This window comes from Corvus cornix, chromosome 1, assembly GCF_000738735.6.
Source record: "Corvus cornix cornix isolate S_Up_H32 chromosome 1, ASM73873v5, whole genome shotgun sequence".
Taxonomy (NCBI): Eukaryota; Metazoa; Chordata; class Aves; order Passeriformes; family Corvidae; genus Corvus; species Corvus cornix.
Genome location: NC_046332.1, coordinates 61014231 through 61040539, shown reverse-complemented (window position 1 = coordinate 61040539; position 26309 = coordinate 61014231). Strand labels below are relative to the sequence as shown.

General features: G+C 38.6%; 1 long non-coding RNA gene across 1 annotated transcript in view; it reads right to left on the bottom strand.

The window, feature by feature from the left end:
* LOC120411644 overlaps positions 1 to 26309 on the bottom strand; it is a 45084-nt gene that overhangs the window by 8432 nt on the left and 10343 nt on the right. Inside the window, exons 3-4 of the long non-coding RNA XR_005604101.1 lie at positions 13423 to 13502; positions 12214 to 12323 (exon numbers count right to left, since the gene is read on the bottom strand). This is a non-coding gene — a long non-coding RNA (uncharacterized LOC120411644). The remainder of the gene's footprint in view (positions 1 to 12213; positions 12324 to 13422; positions 13503 to 26309) is intronic.

Sequence of the window (26309 nt, the reverse complement as noted above, 5' to 3'; positions counted from 1 at the left end):
GCTTCCTTAGATACATTTTCACTGCTGTTTTCCCTTTTCCTTAAATGTCATAATTGTTCTAGTAGCTATTCTTTTGCTTTTCTTATTACCTTCCCTATTGCACATAACAACATAAAAACTAAGCAACAGAAATAAAAGAGTGTTTACTGTGACAGGTTTCTACACAACAGTTGCTCCAGAAAGCACTTCTGTAACTTTGACAGCACTTACTCACATAAAAGACCAATTTGGGAGCTCATTTTAAGGTTTCAGAAAGTATTATCAGAAGTGTTTTTTTCACAAGCACATAAATTCATTCTTTGTGCTTTCATGAGCTGGCAGGACACGAAAAAAGTATTCCCTTAACACAAGGCAAGAAAAAAAAGAAATAGGATACACTTTCACTTCTTGACCTGCAGATCTTTGATGGATACAGGGGCTGCATAGAATAGCTGATACAGTATCTTGCTTAGTTTTTTGACACCTGCATCCACCTAATGGAAAGCAGAGGATTTGTCATCTGTCACACCCAGCTCAGACAGTTCTTGCCTGCTCTTGCAGAGTGTGCAGTATCCAAGACGAGGGTGGGACACTTCTTTTATCTGCTGTGTGTCCACCTTAGGTGTGCCTTCCATCACCCCTGGAGGTGATTCTCACATGCAGTCCTCGATAACAGCAGCAGGCTTCTTAAATATCGGATTAAATAGCACAACCTTAATACTGGGCTGCATGTCCTACGTACAGTTAATACAATCCAGTCATATTTCCCACTTGATAGGCTATAGGGCTGAGATCTCTAGAGGGTCACTAAGCCACCCAGCAACCACCCTTGGAAAAATTCTCTCTTTGATCTGGCAATGAGGTAAGCTCCAAAAATACTACAGCTGAATTCTCTATTATCTGGGGTAAATCAAGACAAACTAATGTCAATCCCCCAAAATGTGATTAGTAGGAAATACATTGCTGGGATACTGAAGAAGCACCACTGAAGTCAGCCAGCATTCAGCATGAGATGGAGCTGAGAACAGAAGAGACTCAGACTCCTTGCTGTGCCCTGTAGCACCCTCTGATCAATGGTTTCTGGCACACGGCTGCAGATCTGAGCTGGCTCTATCTGCTCCCAAAGTGCTGCTGAGGGAGTTAATAAGCCTCCTGGAATTCACTGCCCTGGGAGGAATGATGCAAAGGCATGAGGTTGGCTCTGTGGTGCTCAGCAGGGTGCTGGGACTGAGCCAGAGCAAATGAGCCCGGCTGATCTGCTGAGGGACAGTTAATTGCCTCTGAAACAGGCACCCCAGGACTCTCGGTTCACTCTAAGGAGCAGGCTGAGGCTTGTAGGAGTCATGAATTGATCAATCAGCCACGGAGAAGTAGCTAAAACTGCTTTTGACTTACTGATGCTGACCCTGGAAGCAGTGCAGTTGTGTTCATGCAATGCTCTGTCTGAAGCAACAGCCTCTGCACAGAGCCAGCTCCTGTGCCCCACTCTCCCTGTCGGAGTAACCACCAGCTGGACATTCACCCACTTAACCTCCTGAGCATTAAGTGTATCTTGCATGCAAACCCCAGGCAGAGGAGGAGTGTTTCTACCTTCTCTTAACAAATAAACCATATTTGAATCAATCTTTTTAAATGATTAATGATCTTGTGAACACTCATACTCATTCATCTTTTTATCAAGAGATGCCAAGCCATATATCCTTGCATGAAGGGAAATTAGGAAAATGTGTTGTAAGATTTTATGAAGGAGTATTTTCATGATCTGCCCAGCAGAAACTGCTTCTACACCTTCTTACACTAAATTCTATTTAACATCACTTAAATGTAAGGTATTTCTTTAACAGACAGTTTTCCCTCCACTCCTCATGGTCTCTCTAGCACTTGCATTTACTGAGACTGCTGGTAGCAAAATTAATGAAATGCTGGCAGCGTTTTTTCAGCAGAAAGACACTTGCTGCAAGATTCCTCTTCCCTGTTTCCTTTCCACCTTTTCTTCTTATTGAAGAGGATGGCAATTTAGTATTTTCCCCCATGCCTTGCAGTTCCTTCTCTAGGCCACCTGCTGGATGTTATCACACCACCATTACCTCTATAACATTGATTTCTGATGAATCTGCCTTAAAAACTGTGACTGCGGTTCTGTTAGATGGGAGTCATTCCACACCTGCAGTCTCATTGACATGAAATTCAATTAATTTTGCATTATGATCAGAAACATAAAATAGATTTGATTTTGCACAAAGCTGACATTTCAGCCAAGAGAGATGTATATTATACTGATTTATGTGATTAGGGAAAAACACTGTGAGGTGTTTTTCCATTATGGTACCCATCTGCAAGAGAGAGATTCCTATTTATATGAGCAGAGGGAAAGTGCTTTGACCTAGGAATGAAGTAACTTGATTGTCCCCTCTTGCCATTGCTCTGCTGTATGTCTGTATATCTCAGAAAGCTCATTGTGTAGCTAAACCTCAGACCTTCCCTTAGAAAGCTGCCAACTGTCACCTCCCAATTCATCATGAAGTGGCACTGCACACTAACTCTTAGCTAACGTTTTGTCAGAGCTTGACAAAATCACTTTCTTTCAGGAGCCCCACTTGCTCAGGCAGAGTCCTCCTGGAATGAATGTGCAAACAGGATTTTGGATATTTGCTAGGAGGACTAAAGAGTATTCAAACTCTGCTGATAGCCTGGGAAAATGAACCCTGTGGTCATATAATAGGGATGTTTCCCTCTCCAGTTTCTTTTAGAGAATGTGTTGTTTAAGTTATGCATCTCTTGGGTAACTCTTAATTAAAAAAGTATAATCAGTCAGTGATAGCATCACATACTAAGAACAGACATTGCTGTCATTGGGGGATATATTTTTGGATGTGTTTTATATGTCTGCATCTGGATTTTCTTATTCACTATGCCATGAGATGTAAATTACTTCACTTTAAAAAGAATAGCACATATTTTAAGAAATTTATTCCAAAGATAAAGATTTAAAAGTTTTCCTCAAGCCAGAATTATTAAAAAATGAATACTTTGAATCTAGAGCTCTTCATTTATTTTAGGACTTCAGTTTTTGCAGTCACCTGTCAAACATAACTATTAAAAATGACAACATATTAAAAAAGAAAAGTTTGCAAACAAGTTTGTTTGATATGGCAAATAGTTCTTGGCAGTGAAGGAAAGAAGCTGTGATGTGAGCAGTCGTCTTATTTTTGCTTGTTGTAATAAATGCCAACCTACAGATGGAATTCAAGCAGTAATTCAAGACTATTAAATTATCTACTTTAAAAAATGAATCGAGTCCTCCCTTTTTAAATGCTGTGAAAAAGAAATCATGTTTTTTTTAAACTTGCCAGTAGAAAAGGGGATAAGCGGGAAGTACAATTGATCTCATCTAAAATCTTACCGTTGAGAACATTTATTATGGCATAAGGCAGAAAGGGAGAGAGGTTTATAAATGAGATCCAACTGTCTCTCCAGATGCATTTTGCTGGAAGACTATTCAGAGTGAACCTTTAAAACTTGAATTTGGAAAGCATAAGCCATGCTAAAAATCTAAGCTGATATACTCATTTGTAACAAAATGAATGTGACACATCATGTCTATGACAATATGCAATTTCACCCTGAGAATTCGGTTTTCAGAGGTGATTTAATTTTCTTTAAAACATTATTGAAAACTACAAGACATATGGGTATTAATTTTGACAATGTTCACCCTACAACTAAAATACAATAGGAAAACCCACTATTTGCTAAGTCATCTATGGAAAGGGTTGGTACATAATTATCTAAATGCTCAGTAGGATTATTACTGTAATGTTTAAAGACTCTGAGCAGGAGATAGGATAAAGGTTAGGAAAATTAGATGACTTATAAATGCTTCATTAAATATTTTTTCATGTATTAACATAACCCAGAAGAAGGACGCTAAGTCAACCTACCACTCTGTAAAGTTTGTACATACAGTGTAAGACATGGTAGAGTCAGACTGCAGTAAGAGGTATGTCCATGGTATGGAGCTGTTTGATAAATGCTGTTGCAGTGTTTGTCTTAGTCCCTAAACTGTGCCTACTAAAGTCATTGGGAATTTTTTACTGCACCTAGAGGCAATGAATAAGGCCTAGATTCTTTACATTTGCTTTTACAATTTGCTTGATATTCTCAAACACAGTGCCGTGCTCCCTGCAATCCTGTGTGTACGCAAATGCACACAGACATGCTCGCTATTAAGACCTAGATGTGGGATTGAATTGCCTGCCTCCACACCCACATGTCTACCAGAATGAGTTGCTGTGCACCTCTCATGTCTCGGGACGTACAGCCTTCATTATCCAAGCTGCATTAAAATCACAGCTCCAACATTGATTTAGCAAAGCGTCTAGTCCTGTGCCGGCTTTAAGCATGAAAGTAGTCCTGGTGAGTTAATGGTGCTCCTCACGTGATTGAACTTGAGCATGTGCTTAATTGCTTGATTTGGGGCCAGAGCACCGAGAACGCTGTGGGACGGAGCTGTGGGCAGGGGAATGTGCTCTGCTAAGGCACACAGGTAGTAATGGCTTGGTTCAAAACTCTTTATTTCCAACAGGCAAAAACTTTGAAGAAGCCAAAAGTTTTTGCGGTTGTTTGAAAGGATCATCATAGCTCAAAATTCAAGGCAATAGGGGGAGCAAGGTGGCAGTACGGACTGGATATAAAACAGAAAAAAATAGGATCAGAAAGAACAAGAAGATTATGAGATATAGAAAAATGTCAAAACTAATAAGAGGAGATTTCAGCTACCCAGACACAGGAACAGGGACACAATGAGAGAAATAAATCAAGCAACAGTCATGTACTATATCCTCAATGTATTAAAAGGTGGCAAAAAAAGACGAAAGTTCTTACTTTCAACAGTGCAGCTGTTAGGAGACAGAGGTGGAGGACTCACTAATGACCATAATCCAGTTGGATTCATTACTGCAGACTGAACCTACAAGAGGAATAAAAAACCCCCAAGGACTTTGAACGTAGAAGAATGGGGAAGTGCTGGAGGCAATCCAGTGGGTTAAGCGTCTAATGGGAGGTGTGGGAGGAGGGAAGGACAACGGAGGAAATGGAAACTGTTCACAAAGCAGTTACAGCATATCCAAGGGTGATACATACTATCCAACAATATGTACACTAGGATGAGAAAAAACCATAGCAAATAAAAACAGGATTGAGAAAAAGATATTGAGAGATAAATAAAAAGGATACATAAGCAGTGTAAAATTTCAGGTGCAGAGGGAGAACAGAAAATTTATACAATTAATTTAAGATAAATGAGCACAAAGATACAAAAAGTGCAAGCAGATAATGAAATTAAATTAGAAATAGGGTGATATCAGAATATATCCCTAGCAGATGTAACAAAAACTCTGCAAAGAAAGCAGAGGGTTTTCAGGGTGAAACCAAAGCAGCATGATACCATGCACTGGTTCAAGCCACATTCGTCATGGCTGACTTTCCCATTCCTGAAAGGTTTAAAACAATTGGAAACACTTGTTTTTAGACAAAGTTTTCTCCATTTACTACACTCTGGGAGAAAGACAATCCTGCTATCCCCATCTCACAGCCACCTTTCCCAGTTCATCCCAGGTGAGTGAAAGGTATTGTGGCAACACATCATCCTTAGCAGACACTGCAAGATGCTCGGGCAGTTGCTTCTTTCACTGCCATTCCACCTCCATATTTCACAAACTGGAAATTAGAAATTACAAGAGGCACTGGGTTTGAAGAGATATTTACAGTTCTAGAAGGACTCATTTGTACTTTCAGGCCAGTTCAAGCAGTAAGATGGGAAACATACCTCGAGTGTAATTTTGGGTGTAATTTTTGGATAGACAGTTTGCCTGGGCCAAAAACATCCCAAGAAGCATCCTGAAAAGTTATAACTACATAAAGTTAAGCTACCATGCCAGAGAGTGTTCCTCTCTATTACGTCAGACTGTTGACATGGGCCCTTGTGAAGAACATTCTTCTAAGGACACTTCTCTTTCTGTCTTCCCACTAACAGCTGAGAAAATCTATGCAAATCTTCCTCCCCAAGCTGGTCCTTGGCTTCTTCCCTTCTCCATCCCCCAGCTAACAATCTAAGCTCATACTACCAAAATAAGGCAAGGTGGGGTGGTTCAGGTCAGAGGACTTTTACTATCTTGGCAGTGTTATAGCTTACAGCATTAACAACTTACATTACAACATTAACAACTACCATCTTTCACATCTACTTGATAAAGTCTTACAGGACTTTATTAACCCATTTCCCAGGAATGGAGCAATTGGCTTTTGAGCTGCCCAAAATGGTGTTCCTAGAGCCAACCCTTCCCATGTGTTTTCTCCATGGCAACATATTTTTGTCAGAAAGCTATGGCTGTAATTTTAAAAAAACTGGAAAAAGAAACAAAACAATACACCAATAGCCAGCAAAAGCACACTACCTCTAATCAGTGAAGTCACTCTAATCACCTTAATCAGTGAAGTCCACAATAGAAAGTCTTTTGCTAAAAGCAGAGGACTACATCTCCCAATTTACTCCTGTATTTGAACCATAGTAATACATTGCACAGGACAGTGTTGTTAATCACTTCTGTTTAGATGTCTCATTTTGTGAGCAAATTTTATCACGTTTTTTTTCATTCAAGATTCTGTACTGTTTTGGAAAGAAAAATGCAACGCAGCCAAAGCCAGTAACAACAATGTTAAATGACAGGTGGCCATTGCTATACAGTTTGAGGAACTGGTCCGGTCAATCAAATGTTGTATTTGGAAACAACAGATAGGAGGGCAGGTACTTCCTTATCACCATTTGTACTGGAACTGCAGCTCCAGTTCTGTTTGAGATGGCACAGCACACAGTGGGATACAGAAATACAATAGTCAGAGAAGCTGCTTAAAGCCACAAGAGAAAGCATGGACTGGTTTGACAAAGATACAAAAAGCTCTTGATATTCATGAGATTCAGTAAGCACTGATATAAAACTTCTTCTGATACTTAACCCTTTATGGTTGTTTTTATTCTCACTGTAGTATGTGCTCACAGTCCTGTGAGCTATTGGAGAAAAAGATGAGAACCATGTACACCAGATATCATAAGGTACCACTTCCCCTGCATGGTATAGCGCACTTAATTCCCTCATGACAGCTCCTAAAATGATGAAATATGTAAAATATATATCTAATACTTGGACATTTTTATTAGACTTGTTTAGTATTTTTCACAATATCAAAGTTGCAAAAACAGATTTCATGTGCTCAGACATCTCTGAGTTCATTCTGTTCTTTCAGAAAAATAAGCATTTCTCTCAGATTAGAGTTTTCTTTATGACAAAACAAAACCTGAAAACAACACAACTCTCTTCATTTAAAATCCCAGTGTTAAGAAGAAATACAATCATGTCCTTTATTGATGGTTATACTAAATTACTTTGTTCTTTTGCTTACACATAAAATGTTAACCGCAGTTGAACACATCAAGCTATCTAATGTATAGAGAAGCTGTTGCTCTTTATACAGCTTTCACATGAAAAATATACACATTTAATAGTATAGCTTAGCTCTATTAATGTCACTTAATCAGCACAAAATACACTTGACTAGAGATACCTCTGTCTCTTGTGATATGAGCCTAGAAACCAGTGTATGTATGGCTTGTCCTTTTTAATTCCAGTCAGTAGCACACCTACTGTATATAAATGTGTCTTGATTTTATTTGCTTTCAAGTTCTGCATCAGTGAGAATCTTCAATAACGGAAGTAAAGCACTTAAAGCTCTGCTCCCCTCTGCACCTTTCAGCAATAAATGAATAAGACCCCAGTTCTAAAGGTAAGGCTAACCCTTTGCTCTAGGAGGGAGACCTTATTTCAGTAGTGTTTCACACAGATGAAGTTAAAGGGTAAAGGTTTAAATTACTAACTACAATAACTTGTCTTTTTTTTTTCTTGCACAAGTCTCTTCTTTTCCCCACAAAATATTTTGAATTTCAGAACATGGAAAACCAGGACATTTGACATAAACTTTTCATTTGGGGTTTTTTTTAAACAGCTGAATATACACTTTATGTTTTCAGAACAACAGTAAAGGAATTTGAAAAAAAATACTTTGCTAAAACTGTAATTAAAAAAAAAGATCTTTCCTAAAAGCTTCTTTAGATGAACTAAATTGTACTGGACATATATAAATAAAAAAGAGCAAAGAAGAACATGAACATATATTACTAGTGTAATTCATCAAAAACAGTTGACACTTCAATCTAATCCAGAAATGAAAACACAGAACTTTATAGAGTTATAGGAAGTAAGCAATTTAAGCGTACCATGGCACAAGGTCATCTAACAATGAAGACAGGAAGATGTTCTCTTTTTATTTGCTCTCCTTCACTCCTTTAATCCTTCTGAATCTATCAAGTACAGATTAATATAAATCTTTTTAACAGCCAGAGGTGATCTTGAAATCAGATAATTAATAGTAGTGGTTCAAGTTTTGTATAACAAGTCTATCTTTTTATTTTAATATAAAATGAAAGGGTACTTTATGTAACTAAGCTATCGCTCTGGGAAAGGGGTTTTTATCCATAATAAAGTAATGTAGGTCTTAACTAATTAGTTCATCATTTTAAAATGTAATTTTTTGGTAAAACTCACTGAAATTGTTCATCTTCCTTAAAAGGGTGCTGATGTGGAAAAAAACAATTCTCAGAATACACTCACCACTGCTCATTCAAAACACTCACTTGCCGAGTCATTCTCCACATAGTTCAGAGCTAAATGTATGAAGCCAAGGAAATGCACTCAATTTGCTTTGAAAGTAAACCTCCAAGGCAATTTCATAAGCAAAAATCATATTCATGTCATACAGATACTGTGGTTTAGTTTATGATTCCAATTTGGCCTGGAGAGCTTTCAATACTCTAGAAAAAATACTTCACCAATCTATATGTAAATACTTCAGTAAAACCACTGAACAGTGATCAAGTTCAGTATTAATGTCACAAATTAAAGATGGCATCTGAAAACGTACTGTCTAGAAGAATGATCAGAGCTCACGCTGAAGAATAATCTGTGTTTTCAGCAGCCTATAAGCACCATGGAAAAAAAACGTGGTGTTGCAGTCATTAAGTTACAGTGTTATATAAAAAGAATACACTAAATACTGAAATACAGCCAGTGGTTTGGTGGCAGCAGGGTGGGTAGCAGGCAATCACCTGAAAATGCCAGCCTAAAGAAACTCATGGTAGGACTAGCAGACCTATGTTGTACAGTTCAAATTGGCAAATAAATATACTTTACGGGCTTGCATTTCTATTATACACTATTAAAGAAGAAAAAATCAACCAAGTAACCCAAATAAGCTCTCAATTTCTAACTATTTGGTTGTCTCAGTGAAAGTGTGTTTATTTAAGCAGATGCGACGGCACATTTGTTTGCCCCAGGGGAGAGTGGGAAGAATTAGCCAAATATCCTGTTGAAGTCCTATCAAGAGGCAAAGAAAGTTGTACTGGAGGAAGGTACAACCATTCCCATACTTTCCAATGGTTTAGGGGTTTTGTAGCTCCAAGACACATTTACTGTCACTTGTTTACACCACTGCCCACCTCCACGTAGGCCTGCATTGCCCTGGGACTCAGCTTTCACACAGCAGCATGGAGAGAAGCCAGCTGGAAGGGGAAAGTCTCTCAACTGTTCTTGCTCCTGCTTCTCTCCCTTGGCTTCACTGTCTTATTTTGAGTCTTCTGGATGTGGGACACAGGTTCAGGCAGTATAACTCCTCAAAGCAGTCACTAAGTTGGCATGTAGGTTAGCTACAAGACATATGGGGCAGGATTCAGGTCCAGACCATAGATACCTAAATAGAGGTGACCACCTATGCACTAGATACACAAGGTCTCACTTCAGATAACAAAGGTTAATTTGGTGCCCACACAAAGCTGCTCAATTTCATTTTAGATGGATGCCCTACGGTCTCAAAGACATCAGCCAAAGGTTAGCAGATGAATACAGAACTTACAGAAGATCCTCAATTGCAACTGGTATCAGTAATAGCAACTGGCATTAGAGCAGTATCCTACAGGTCTCAAACGACATTACAGGGCCACAGCAATGTCACATTTCCCTGCCTTTCTTTCATAAACCTTGTCACTGCACAACCTATTACCGAAACTCTATTACAGAAATAGCATAAACAGAAGAGGAAATCGTTCATCCATCCACAATTCCTCATTTCTGGATCTTGTTGGACCAACCCAGCATAAAGAGCAGGAAGCATCTGAGACATGTACTGTCTGGCAAGGCAATTTTCACACAGAAATTCATAAGGGAAAGGAGGGTGCTCCCCTTTTCAGCGCAAGGTAATTCCAAAATGGTTTTAAATTGCAAGGTGCTAAGAGTCAGAGACATTCTCCTGGAGAGATGAGCTGCCACATCTCTCACTGCAGTGTCAGCATGGAGGTGGGCACACAGGGAAGCGCTCTGGGCAGCTCTGCCATTTCAGACAGGACAGGACAACTCCGCAGCAACAACCAAGAACAAAAACTTAACAGACAAAAGTAAATTATGAAAAAACCATTTTGCTGTTGCTTTTCTTAACGTACATTAATGAATTAGATATTCCTCTAAATGCTGTTGTGTCTAGGCGTTAGATATCTGCTGATTTTTGGTATGATGCATGAAAGAACTGAACTGGAGGAAGAGGCCATCAGAGCCTTCTGACCCATTTTTAAAAGAGTTATTCTGTATGCTGTGAACGACATGGGATTTGGCATGCAGTTAGCCTGAGAGGAAAGTAGGAAAATGGCTACTGCAAAGCCAGAGGGGTAAAAAGTAGCATAAAAGCCAATGAATATATGCAAAGAAAGATATGAAGGTCGCTGAGAAAGGAAATCTAAACTTGATGTGAAAGTCTAGTGTCAGATATCATGATAATTAAGCAATTCCTAGGAGACTGAAAATCTGCAGGAACCAGCTTGCCTTGCTTGAATACAGTCAGTATAGGAGATCTCCTTTGGATCAGAACCAATCAGCTGCAACCTTTTCTCTGCTTACTCCCTATTTCCCATACGGCAAAGGAAAGGTAACAAAACACAGCTCAGAAGGTAAAACAGTTTTCACCCACAAATACAAACAGAAAGGAAGCCTGGTGTAGTCATTCTGTGATGTGGGTGAAGAGGTCTCTTCTCTCCCAAAATTTGTATCTGATAAACAAAAACAGGAGACATGACAGCAAGGAAGCACACTAAAAGTACTCACCACAAAGCACAAATTCTATTTACAATTATATTGTAACTGCTTTTAGCTGACTTCAATCCTTCCCAACTGGAATTCACCCAAACAATACATTACAGTACAAAATATTTTATAGATGTTATCTAGAACAGGAAGTTGTGGCACCTACCCATGGCCAGTGTGCAAGGTATGTGCAATAGGGAGGACCATTTGTCCTCATGAAAATGATTTGACGTCAATATGTTACAATAGTCTATGATACTGCAAATTTGTAATACTTTAAACAATGCCCCAGATTTGCCTATGGTTCCAGATGTTCATTTTTAACTCACTATTTTATAACAGTACAAAGGGAGTTTAACTTGTCAAGTGGCTGGCAAAGCTGAAAATGAAATATCGTAAGAAAATATGTCAGAGGTAGACCTTTTTGACCCAAACTTCTCTTTGGTCAGCAGAACAATTTGTCTCACCAGTCACTGTATAGGCTGCATCAGTCGTATAGCTGATGTTTTTTCTGGACTTGCATCAAACAATCTCAGCACATTGATCAGGATATTCTTAAATCTCTGTGCTTTCATGCTAAATCCAAGTGTTTCCTTTTCATGTGCACTCAACAAATAGACATTCATAACCTCAGAACATAAAAATATGATGGATTTTATCTTGAAGGACCTAGAATAATTAAATGCAACCAACTTGTTTCTGGTTTCTGAAAGGTTTCCCTTCAGCTCTGCCTCAAGGATGTGACATATTTGCTGTTTTTCTCAGTTTTGATTTCTTTAGCTTTGTCAGGGAAAGCAATGCTGCTATACATCACACAAAATATTGATACAGTAGGGAGACATGAGTGACAAAATCCAGCAGAGAAAAAGAGTTCAAATAAAAGTTTTCATATCTTAATCCCTACAGGATTTTGCCAATAACATAAAAAATGTTAAGACTTGGCAGATATTATTAACCAGAATTTGCTTTCCTTAAAGAATAGAAAAAAATTTCTTACCTCAGAAAAGGATGAGCAGTCAACAAAAAAACCTCATCATCATTAGGAATGCAAATTCAGGGTAAATTTATCCAATGACTTTACTGAAGAAAAACTGCAGAAGTCAAAGTCTGGAAGCGAAAGATCCAAAATCCATACTGCTGTCCACTGTTCATTTTTTACATGCATTTTATTTCACCCTATGCATCCATGTAATTCTGTGGTATCTGCCATCACTGTATCCAAGAACCTCCTAAGCACTTAAAATCCATTTTTTTTTCATTTCCCTGCTTGAAGAAATAGTTTGACTCTTTTCTGCTCCTACACATATGACAATTTAGAACAATTAGGTGAAGGACCTCTTTTTAAATGTTCTGTTCTAAACACAATAATCTGCATGGGTAGTGTCTTGGAAGAGTGGCAAGTACAGGGTGCTCTCAGGTGACCTTGGCAGCACCAGGCCAGCATGGCAAGCAAGGGCCTGGCAGCACAAGGCACAGCTAACACAAACACCACCATATTGGCTCATTCCGAATCCGTGCTTCCCAGCAATCCCAAATAATTTCAAACTGTGAGTGCAAACAACTGCAGGAGAAGGAGCTATTTACACATACATCCCCCACAGGGAAAAAGACTACAAACTGTTACTGTTCTTTAGGAATTAATTATGGCTGTTTTGTTTTTCTCATCTCCATCAAATAGCAATATTATTTATCGTGTCATTTGATTCATGGTTGTGCTTGTCAAGTCCAGGCAGATGCCCAAGCTAATAAAAATTCCAACTAACAAGTAGAATATATACAATATCAGTTTTTAAAAGCTAGACACTCTTCCTTCGGAATAATTGCTCTACTCAAGATCTCATTTTGATAGGCTATAATAGCTGAATAAACAAAACTAACTAGATTAAAATTTGATCATGCAGACACCACTAGATCATGATTACATTCTTCAGTGAAGGAAGGATTGTTTTAAAGAAAAATATGAAGACATATCAGATACAAAACCCCATATGAAGTAAAAACTATCTGTAAATACAAAGTAAATACTTTTACAAAACAGCAGAGAGATCCATTTAATCATTGGCATATAGCTGCTTCTGTAAATCCTGGGTAAGTTAAGATCATAAAATCAATTAAATTATATTACTGCTAATATCCCAGTTCCCATCGTTATTTCTGATATTCCAATTTCTAACTGTCAGCCACATTGAAATTCAAGGATACATACGTGGCATCCACACTCAGTTCTTATCGCTGAATACTGGCATTTGAAGCTTGGTCCTTTTTGTCATCAGAAGATGGAAAAGCCTATGGAGACCAAAGATAAAGAGATACTGCTAAGAAGATAGAGCCTCTGGATAACTGAATGAGGGGACAAAAGCAGTGTAAGGATTATGTTGATAATAGATCTCAGCCAGATGTTCACTGACTTTTTCTGCCTTTTAAAAGCAGTGAAGCTTGCCTAAGTGAGACATTTTCAATAGTACTACTGTACCTTGGGGATTCTGAATAAAATTGCTGCTTGCAAATGTTGTGTACTTGAGTTTTTTTCCCCTAAGAATGACAAATTTAGTAGTTACTCATTTTTATTTCTAGCCTGTATTTCATATTTTGTTAGGTTTCTTACAGCTACTTTTCATCTACTACAGCAGTCTATATGTACAACCAACTGTCCCTTGCCAGGAGGAGAATGAAGCATCTTCAACCCCAGTTTCCTGCTTTGCTGGGATTCAGAGACATCGTCATGAATAAACATACTACCCTGATGGGAAGTATTGAGCTCAAAATTGTAAAGAAAATCTGGGGTTTATTTTAATGTCATCACAGTTCATAGAAAAAAAAAATAGTTGAGTGCAATATTCACAGAACCCTGTGCAGGGAACAGAGCAAAAATGGTGCTATTTAAAGAACAGACTGCACTCTACACAGTGTCAACACTTGCCTGTTGATACTTGCTGTTACACACCACATCTTGTTTTTGTTGACCACCTAGACATATAAAATGGCTTTCTTTATGTGGAAGACAGGGCTTCCTGGGAGCACAGAGGCCTCTCTAGAAGCTTTGTTTTCCACTCATTTCCTTCATTGTATAGGAATGTTCATCCTATTTTGTTCCACTGGTGTTTGGATGTGTCCTGCTTCCACTCATTCAAAGCATTAACTTTTTTTCTCTCAAAACAGCATTCAGATTTCCTCCCAAATCAGAGATGCTGTCCCCAATTATCTTCAACCTGTTGGAATTCAGCAGACGAAACTGCCAGTGTACCTGCAACTCAGCACTGCTGAGGCTACATCTGGACCATTGAGATCCCCAGTGCAAGATGGAAATTTGCTGGAGTGAGTCCAGTGAAAGAAAACAGTTTAAGGGACTGGAGCATCTTTCATAGAGGATATGTTGGGAGAGACAGGACTGTTTAGCCAGCGAAGAGAATGATCAGAAGAGTGTTACCAATGTATTTAAATACCTGATGGATGGAAATAAAGATGAGAGACAGGTTCTTCTCCATAGTGACTAAGAAGAGGCAATGGCACAAGATGAAACACATGAAGTTACATTGGAACACAAGACAACACTTTTTTTTTTTACTGTGAGCATGATCAGAAACTGGCATAGGTGGCCAAGAGAAATTATGAGGTCTCCATCTGAGCAGATATCTACACTGTGCCTGGACACAGACCTGGGCAACTTGCTATAGCTGCCCCTGCCCTGAGCTGGTGATTGAACAGGATGATCTCGAGAGGTCCCTTCCTACCACAACTATTCCGTGACTCTGTGAATCAGTCAAGATTCTTGTTACAGACTCACAAGAGAACTGATATTGAACTAAATTAAGAGTTTTACAAAAATATGGAAAAAGTTTATCTGAAATTCTGTATTGTCTATATTTTTTACATACAGTAACTGACATCAACAGAAATGCAACTCTTGTGTGTAAAGGCCTATGCATGACAGATAAAACCAGCTAAACTAGATGTGAGTCCCTTTTTCCTATATAGGCATCAGTATTTTTACCAGATATCCTAAATACTTTTCTTAAAATTGGGTTCTATCAAATAGAAGCTATTTATCTCTTTCATAAGGTTAGGCAAATAATCCATTCAGAATTAACATGCAGCATCTATCCCCAAGAATATTTTGTAGGAAATTATTTTAAAATAAGATTCAAATCTTTATAATTAAGAAGGGCAAATATATTAGTAAGAATAAAGAGATACATTTCTAATCTCCAAGTTATACTAATTACTCTGTGATTTTTGTAATTTACTTCAGAAGCAGCAGAACAATGCAGTTTTCTTCACATGCATGACCATCCTTCTCATTTATGTGCTTGACACATTGCAACTGGATATTTATTCTTACAGCAAACTTTAATGGCATTGAGATTGTAAGTGCGTATCTTTCATTTAAATAAATTCACACTTTTAAAACCACAACGTTTATAAATATTTTTCTTTACAAATAACATTTATAGAACTCTCAAAACTCAGCCTATTATTGTTTGAAATATTTGTTAGACACATAATTACAGGAGATTAAGGGGATGACTTTGCTTCAGACAAAACTTCGTATTTCCTTTTTGTCTTTGCTTTTTTTTGTCCCCATGCTAAATATCATATACATTTGAACCCTGTAGTTAACAGACACATCAAATACATTTTTACATCTAGGAGAGAACTGTACGAATTCAGTTTGTTACTGCCTCTCTTCACTCAGCTAACATAAGGAAGAACCACTTGATAACACCAGAGCTGTGCAATCATGGCTATTGCACAGTGTGTGTACAGCACACTGAGACTCTCCCTGTGCTCAGGTGAGGGATTAGACAGGGCATGCCCAGATTAGGCAGTGCAGCAGCCAGCAGAGAGTCCTAAGGTAGCTCAAAACGAGATGAGGGCGAGTGACTTGCTAACACAGCCTCACTGCTTTAAATAAGCAGCTCCTTTGTAGTAGGTACGGGAGCTCTACGGGCTCCCTGTTTCCCTGGTTTTTCACCCGGAACAGGTTCCAGCACCTCTCATACTACCCTACCAGATGCTGACAGGCGCATCTTGGAAAATGAGTCACAGCTTGAGACAGGAAAGAGGAATTTTCCCAGGGACCTGCAGGTGGCAGAGCACGGAATTCTGTGGGGCTGCGGGCAGGGGAATTGAACAGCAGTGGGGAGGGATAAGCCGTGAAAGCAAGACAGAAGAAACCCATGGGTGTCAGGAATCCTTTCAGACTTAAGAGTGAAACTGTGACAGTCATGAAACTTCGGCATTTTCTTTTTGCACTTTGTTCCTAACTTCAACCACTGCCTTCTGAGCACTGTCCTACTCCCCATCTTTGTCATTTGTCTTCTGTGTGCCTTCACTGTGCTACTTTTACAGGCTCCCCAATAGCATGTCCTCCTCAAATGTACTATTTAAAAAAAAAAAAAAAAAGGGAAAAGAAGCACAGTTCCTATGCCGCTACTTCCTAAAACTTACCAAAATCCCATGTCAATAAGCTCACACAGATTTCCATATTTGATGTCCACAATTCCCTTGGCTTTAGTAACTCTCCATTTCATATCCCCAAAACCACACCTATGTACTGAAGCAGCTGACTGATTTGCACTATTATGAGGAAACATGATTTGAAACTTTTCAAATGTAACTGATCTGGTGTAAAGATAGAAATATTGGAAAGCTTTTTCCTGTGAGGACTCACAACATTGTAGGCTACGTTCTATCAGCAATACCAGTTTCCTGCAGTCAGAGTCAGAAACCTTCACTACAGTCACAGCTAATAGGCAGTATTTCTTCACACTGAAGGAGTACACAATTCTGCTTCTTAAAAGTACAGAGTGCAAGGGATGGTTGGAAAGAAAAAGAAACCTCAATAAACGAATACATTCTATATTCTTTGTCACAGAACTTCAGCACATGTGCCAGTGCCAAGACCCACATCAGAACAGGATGCACCATATACACTAGGTTCAGAAATACATACTGGAACAGGAAATATGTTGCCCTGGCATAGCAGCCCTCATCTGTGTATGCTTTTTCCAATCACATGAATATAAGGGACTAGAGCAGCTTCTGCCTCCACTAATAATCTAAGCTCAGTGTCTTTTCAGTGTCAGTGGAAGAGATTGACCTGATACTAATCAAGCAGTGTCTTTGAAGTAGGCCGAGCTCTGCCTGTTTTGTTTCACAGAGGCTTATAAGACAACACTGACCAGTAACAGCTTTTGTCTCATTCTGGCTGCATAGAGCAAAGTAGCAAAGGTGACAATATCTATGTCACTCAAGACATCAGTGTTTGTGGGCTTACTTTACTCATCTTCTCGAAATCCTCATTGATCTTATGTCATTGTCTCAGAAAGTCAATAGGCCATTGCTAGTCAGAACAAATAGCAATTGCACCTAAAAAACAATTAATCTTGTGAGTGTCTTAAAATGCCTTGGGTATCATGGCTAAGTTGAACATTAAAAATGAAGAGGGTTCATCTGAATTGCAATGGCATCATTAATTAGTATCAATAGCTTGTATTAATTCTTATTAATAAAATAATTGTACTTCTCCTAAGTGGCTAAGCATTTGTCAATAGCAAGATAAAAGACATTTACTAAGGGGCATATTCTGGCACATTTTTACCTGAAATATTTTCTTCCTTAAGTCTGTATTTGTGATATTGTTGATTGTTTAACAAAATACCTTCAACTCACTATCTATTACACTCACTACATATCATTTACTCACTGCATAATTATGAAGAATAACAAGGAGGTGCCACTTTACAGACTATAGATACTTAATGCCTGTGGTGCTACTGCAAGGGAAGTAACTTTGCAGATCTTTTAGACAGAGCAAAAAGTTATGGATAGTCAATCAGTGACAGAACTAGAGACCATGTCTAATTCTGTCTTTTAGGTGTGGTGGGTCAGTAGTGGTTAACAGCCAAACTCCCATCCAACTGCTCACTCAGCCCTCTGCTCAGCTGGACAGGGGAGAAAATATGATGAGAAAGCTCATGGGTTGAGATGAGGACGGGAAAATTGCCCCCCAGTTACTGACATAGGCAAAACAGATTTGATTTGTGGAAAATTAATTCAATGTTTTAACAATTCAATAGAATGGTAAGAAACAAAGACAAAACTAAAAACAACTGCCCCCCTCCCAAACCTGCCTTTTTCCCAGGCTCCACATCAGTCCTTCATTCCCAGCTCCTCTCCCTCCTCCTCCTCCTTGCATGATACAGAGGATAGGGAGTGGAGATTGAAGTCAGTCCATAAGAGCCCCACTGCATGACTCCTTCCTCCTTACACTTTTCCCATGCCTCACCATGGCCTCCTCCAGGGGCTGCAGGAGAACCTCTGCTCCTGTTCTGGGGCACCTCTCTCCCTCCTCCTTCTCTCATTTTGGTGTCTTCAGGGCTGTTTCTCTCATGTTTTCCCCTCAATCCTCACTGCATGTGCAGCATTTTACCCGTTTTAAAGTATCTTCTCCCTAAGATGCCACTCCCTTGGCTGCAGGGCCCAGAACTGGCTGTGTCCAGCACGCAGCAGCCCTGGACACTCCTTGCAGTGGCTGCCCTGCAGCCCCTGCTGCCAGCAGCCCACCACAGACACCCAGTACAGAATGACACCAGCGTACGTGACAGGCATCTCTACTCAAGTGTAAAGGAGAGAATCAGTCTCCCAGCTCCCATTCCCTGCATGACCCATGGTGTCCAATAGTACAGATATAAGAACAACAGAAGAGGGATTGAAAATGCAAAGCCTGCCCCACATAGATTCAGAGCCCTCTCCTTAAAATACCCTTCTTGGAGGGTCATCCTATCTCTACCTCTTTTTCTTTAACATCAAAACTTTTAGGAGGGTTGGATTTATTTTCTTGCTCCAACACTTCTAGCTAAACTGAAGTAGAAACACAGCTTTGGTTCACACAAATTGACGAGCAGCAGATGCCCCGGGCTGATTCCACAGGCCCACACGTGGCAAGAGTCAACCTGGAACCATGTATGGACCAGACGAGTTCTATCCTGTGGAGAGCAGCACCCCTCTAACACTTTTCAGCTGGTGAGGATGGCTCTGCCTCCACTGGGAGCTATGGTGTAGACCCACACTTCTCTCCAAGTGTATGCTCTCTTCGAGTATCATGCTTTGCCAGGGCTGGTGCTAGCCTGTTTGCTACCACACTCACTGTGGGAGAAAATCAAGACTTAGAAAGTTTTTCCTAGTTGTTGTAAACTTCTGGTGGAAATGAACCCCAGTAGACCAAAGGTAAGATGTCCATCTGATGGAGACCACCCTATCACAAAACCCACCTTGCCATGTTCTCCTGCTGAACATGAAACACTTTTATATCTGTGACTACAGGAAATAGCTTTTCAATCTCTGTGGCTCAGGTGCTTGTTCAGGTTCTTCCTCCTTCAGTTAATTCTCCACATTTTGAATTTCTTCATTCTGCCCCTCACCCCACACCTGATTCTTACCAACTGTTCTACTACTGAACTTTTGTAATTAATTTTACAGAATGAAAAACTGCAGAAACCAGCTCAGAATCAGGAGATTTGCAACAACTGACTATGCTTATTACCTACAGAAATATAAATGCCCAAAGAAGATAAAATTCTCATCATAATAATGAAGAAAATGTGAGAGAATGTAATTTTAAAATTCCAGTACTTATTAACTAAACAATTCAAGTGGGGGAATTGAAATTTACATGAAATAATTAGAAATACTAAGTATTCTTGAAACTCTCAAAATACATTTTAAGTGTGAAAAGTTCATGCATCCCCATGCAATATTACTATGAAAAAATGGTTTCAATATTAAAATCCTATCACTGCAATGCATATGTCATTTTTGTTGCTGTAATATAGATTTTTACAATGATCAATTCGCAATTATTAGCCTGAAAAGCATCTCAACAGACAGAAATAGAGATGAATACCTCATTGCTATAGAGCCAACATCAAGTACTTTAGTAATTTTTTTCCTTTTCTTTCAAAGGAGGAAATTAAACCTCTGCTTATAAGATTTAGTGGTCCTTCAAAAAACAAAGGCATTAGAATGAGTGACACATGATCAAAAAAAGTGTATTTGGAGTGTCAGAGCAGTTAATAAGCTGTTGGACTTTGAGATATTAAAACAATAAATTTAAGATACAAATTCATGAACAAGAAGAGCTGTGAAATGGTAGGCAAGTGCTCTATAGCATTCCCTTTATTTGCTTTATGACAGTGAGTCCATGTATATTACAATTCAAATCAAAATCCATTATGGAGACAGAGGGAAAAAAGGTGGGGGAGTGGGACCCTGTTTTAGGGGACAAACTGTAAGAGGGATCAGATAAAGTGAGGAAGAAGAAAAAATGGAATTAAAGTGTCAGACTTCACCTTCATCATTTTACTTCTATCTTCCCTTATCTTACTGATTTGTATTTAACTGCTGGGGTAAGGATTAATCTTTCAACTTTGAATACATAAAATCCACCAACTATTTTTGTTACTTATTCTTGCATGTAAAAATCATGTAAACAGCACAAGATTAGCGAGTTATGTTGCTTACATTATAAAAATCAGCCACATGGCATTGTGTTTTCCCAATTCATTATTATTACACAGAGTCACAGATTATCACACTGGGAAATGCTATTGAAAAATCATAAACCAAAAAAAATCCAGAGGAAAATGTCGTGTAAAGCTTTAAGAGACATGGGTTTCTGGTGGATAAAAAGCTGGGCAGGGGTCAGCAATGTGCATTTGCAGCCCAGGAAGCCAACTGCACCCTGGGCCTCATCAAAAGGAGTGTGGCCACCAGGTCGAAGGAGGTGATTCTGCCCCTCTGCTATATCTTCATGAAGCCTCACCTGGAGAACCATGTCCAAATCTGGGGCAGAGGAAAGACATGGACCTGTTGGAGTAGAACCAGAGGAGGGGCATGAAGGACCTCTCCTATGAAGACAGGCTGAGTGAGTTCAGTTGAGGTTGTTCAGTTGGGAGAAGACTCTGGAAAGACCTCACTACAGCTTTTCAGTACTTAAAGGAGTTTATCAAAAAGGTGGAGAGCAACTTTTCACACAGGCAGACAGCAACAGGACAAGGGAGAATGGTTTTAAACTAAAATAGGAGAGATTTAGGTTAAATGTTAGAAGGAAATTCCTTACTGTGATGGTGGTGAGGCATAAGAACAGGCTGCCCAGAGAAGTTGTAGATGTCCCATCCATGGAAGTGTTTCAAGGCTAGGATGATGAACTAGGGCTAGGGACTATGAACAACCTGGTCCAGTGGTTGGTATCCCTGACCATAGCTGGGGAGTTGAAACTAGATGATCTTTAAGGTCCCTTACAACCCAAATCATTTTATACTATGATATGGGCAATTTTTTGCATGAAAACTTTCGAACTATCAAAACAATGTTCATCAACCAAACCAGCAAGGTTCTAAAATGCAAGCTGTCCAACAGTTTTCACAAATGTGTAGACTTCATAGTTAAAGAAATACATCTTTGGAGGAATTAAGGAATGTTAGTGACCTGAATTTGCAAGTGTTACCTAGAAGAATCCCTTCTAGGGGGGCTGAGATAATGAGAGAAAACACAAAGCACTTTTTTGAAAATTTTTCAAGTAAATAATGAATCTAGGTATCATTACAGATTAGAAGAAATCTATGAGGGAGAATAACCAAGGTGATAGAAAAGAAGATGCACTAAAAAGTTAAACACGTTTGCTGAAAAAAAAAAAAAAAGGCAGTCAATTCCAAACCCTTCCTTTTATGCAACTATATCTTTAATGCCAGAGATCCTTCCAGCAACACAGCAAGATGAAGAAGGCTCTAAGATCTGTGTTGACCATGCGAAATATACATTGCTTTAGAACCTGGACTAGGAGTAAGATCAATTAATGGGTGAAAAACACACCTCAGCAATGAAGATCACAGAACTCAACTGTATAACACTGCCTCAGAAAAGGACTTCAAATTTTCTTCTTCGTCTTTGGGATTACAAGTGCAGGCTATCTGCAGTCTTTCTAATAAATAAAGCATCAAACAGAACACAGCGAAAAGTAAATGGGTCAATTGCTGTGTGAGGTCAAAAAACCAGCTTTACCCATTGACTTAAACAGTATTGCACTGGGTGCAAATTAGGATTAGTATTTGAGTAATTCTGTACCAGACAGTCAATTTGTATGATGAAAATAGAACTCGCCTACTCAATACTCTATTTACAATTGCAAATGAAGGATGAGATTGATAAATCATCCAATTTCTGCCAACTTCTACACAAATAAGTTACCTATAGGCCAGAATTAATTTGTTGCAATGACATTGCAAGGTCAGGTGTCCCAAGGAAGCAATGTGCTAACCCCTCCACAAAGGGATGATGGCAGTCATTTATTTGTCCTCTTTGGGCTCAGAACTGATGTCTTTAGCAACTTTTTTTGACATGAAGAGGTGATGGTAGGTCATATGAGAAGGTTCTGAACCAGCAATTTTATAGTGACCTGCATACTGAATGGAGAAGAGCAGTAGCTGCATTCCCAGTATTACTGCTGGTTCAAAGACTGTGAAAATGGAATTTAGAGAGCAAATTTGCATCCCTGCATAATCTCACATGCCAGGCTGTTGTAGGGAATAGGTGAATATAAAACTCCTATCTGCATTCTTCATATGTAATTTTAACATACTCTTTTCACCTGGGAAGTCTGGCTCAATGAATCACTTGTCTTATCTAAACTCTTCTGCCTTAAAAGTTTGATGAAGGAGTATGAAAAAACTACAAAATCTCTCTGTGGGAAGAGGAAAAGCAAAACAAAAAGTTAAAGAAGAACTAAGCTCTTCCTTAGCTACTGCCAAGTATCAAATTAGTTTCTGTTCATTTGAAGACTCACTTTGTATTAACTTTTCTTCTGACATTATAGGAAACAGAACTTGCCTGAGGCTTCATCCTTTAAAGACTGTTTCTGAGATGTTCTGTAATTGTTGGTTGTCATGAGGTTGCCTTGCTCTTGGATCACAGTTTGTGAAGAGAAAAATCTGAACAAACATATTATTTTTAAAACCACGATGGTACAGGATAGCAAAATGTCATTCATGTCCCATTTCTGCATAGTGATCTTTTCCCTGCATTTGTGAGATATATACATAATGGTATGCTTAAAGGGAAAAATGTGTTTGAAAGAAAAAGACCCTGTTCAACAGTTTAAAATGCAAAACAAATCCTATTTACCAGAAAAAGAAATCCATATCAATGCCTATGATTCTCCTCGCCTCCAGACTGTGATGGAAAAAATGAGGCAGTTAAAACAAAAACAGAAAGTTGTTTTTAAGTTTGCTTGGAGCACTGAGATGGAAGGACACTAGAGTGTAACTTAACAATTAATCCTGATTCTGTTCCTTATTGGACACACTGGCAAGTCAGTGAGGATCTGTTCATATAGCTCTTAACTGAATTTATGACTGGGTAATGAAATTGTTGACCCTGAATGCAGGTGTTTCTAAACAGTGCAGAGGAGCAACTGTTAGTAACCATGAACAGTAATCTTAGAAAACCATATTTCACACTGTGGGGGAAAAAAAAAAAAAAGTATGAGATTTACTCTGTACCTGTCACAAACATAAAAGTTAAAAGGAAGCAATATTAAAGTAAGTGCTCAGGTTCTGTCTCTATTCAATGGAGAGAAGTGTGGCCTTCAAAAAACTTCTAAAGGGAAATTTCAGGCACCTAATTCTGGTGTCTAAGTGCAAACACCCTTATCCTTCTTTATCTTGGCATTTTTTTCCCTGCTACTTTGGTGAGAAAGAAAGCCCTTTGTCATTACATCCCTGGAGACTGCTGGGAGTATAAAGGCCAAGGAAGTGGTTGAGTTCCCATCCCTGGAGGTCTTTAAAAGACATGTAGATGCTTAGGGATGGTTTAGTGGTGGACTCGGGTGGGACTCGATCTTTAGGATCTTTTCCAGTATAAACAATTCTGTGATTACATAGGTCATTGGTCATTACATAGGTATTGAAGGCAGGACCTTGTAACTCAGTTGCACAGTTTGAGAGATGTAAGAAGAGGAAGGCTGGAGGCTTTTTCTGCAGGAGGACATCCTAAGACAAACTGATCCATCTACTTACTTACCATCCTTCTAGGAACATTTTCTCCAGAAACACATTGTCTGGTGAGCACCTATGGAACTGCATGACAGAACACTAATACAAACACAAACAAATAGTTGCAGCTGCAAATACAGTCTTGAACAAAACTTTTTATCTTCTTCCCACTGGAACAACCAACCAACTAACCAAATGTGCAGGTACCAGATAGGCCATGTCACTCCTTGGGCTTCAAACCACAGCAAACTCACAGCTGTGTTACTGACTCCTTTAGGCAATTAGGGAACAATATTTTTGTGAGTAGTGCCGGAGTTTCCTCACTTAGAAGATGGTATATTACTATGTATCAGGTATCTGACATAACTGATGAAATATTGAGGTATGGCTTTAGCTATCTTGCAGAATTAAGACCAATGAGTCTGAAAGTCATTCCTTTATGAGAGCTGTTAGGCCAGTAAATATTATGAAACATATAATTTGTTTTTATAAAAGCAGACCTCTATGACTGAAGAAAAAAAACCTCTAAGTCTTGTATGTTTTAAATCCTAAGTAAGTTATCTGGGAAAGCATGTTTGAGAATGCAAGAACTTGTGCAATATCATGTCACTTTTCAAATTACAAGTTATGAATTTATGCTGCACGGTTAAACAATTTTTGTAGCTTTTCAGCCTGACAGTACAAAGTGCTAGTTATACATGACATAATGAAGTCATACAAGACAGAAATAAATTATTCATGAAACAGGTTATACTTATTCTGAAAAATTTTGCATTTATTATTTTTCACGTATTATTCTATATAGCTGGAAAGAAAACCTGGGAACAAAATGGGTGGGAGGTCTTCACAGACAAAGAACCCCAGACACACAAACTTTTCTAACTGTTACAATTTCTCAAACTGTTGCAGGTCAATCTCACTCTGTTAAATCCAGGTCTAATAATCTGCTGCTGTTAGGGGCGGATATAATGACAAAGTAGTCTCTTAGCGTGTTTGAGATGGATAAAATAGCAAAATACACTCAGAACCTGCTGCAAGAACTTGAAAAAAGGAACAGAATAGATTTTTTTCTCAGAGCTGCTGTGTAGGATAAAGAGCACCTACTGAACCTAACCTTCACTCTTGAACCTTATCATCATATTTTCTTCATCCTTAAAATGATACATTAATTAGGTGTGTCTTTAAATTATTATAAAAGAATATGAAAGAAGTTACTCCAAAATTACTTTGCTTGGTGAAATGGTATTTTTAAGGTGAGCAAACAATAAATTTACCTTTTTCATATAATGTCAAAGTTTATTATTTTTCATTATTGAAAGTAAGAGGTCTTTTATCAATACAGGTGACTCTTCAATGACTTCTGTGCATGCATTCTTGCTCTCTTCCTGAATAATGTTTCATTTATAAAACAAAAAAAAAGAACTGTTTTATGAATTCAGTTATGACAATGGAGGAAAGAATGAGCAAAGCAGAATGTTAAAAGTAGAAAAAATTTCCTTGCAATTGGCAAGGCACTACAAATACACCTAGTGCACTTGTAAGTATGGGGATTGTTCTCTGTGATGAACAAAAATGCATAAAGCAATTCAGTCCTTCAGAGGCCTGGATTTTGTCTTCTTTGATATGAACACTGAGACAAGTGTTTGGAGTGCTGTTCCTGATAAGAAATAAAATGTAGTAGGAGAAGGCATTTGAACAGTGTAGGGATAGTCACACTTGTAATGATTAAACACAGTTTCATACAGAGTAATTTCAAAAGCAAAATCATTACAAAGGGAAGAAAATATACTTTAAAAAGAGCTTTATCTGACATGGCAGCACTATTCTAATGTTAGTAACATATGCTAGTTTCATAGTCTCTGTTTTGATTGTTTATGCAATCAACTATGTGTGCCAGGGTCCTAATAACTGCAAAGCTAAGCATCCCATGTTTCTGCCTTCTTGTCCTTTTCCTTTCTCATTGATATTCTCAATTTTTAAAAGTTTTGCTGTTACTGTGTTTACTCTTAACTTCCAAAGAGGAGGATCATGGATGTGTAGAAAG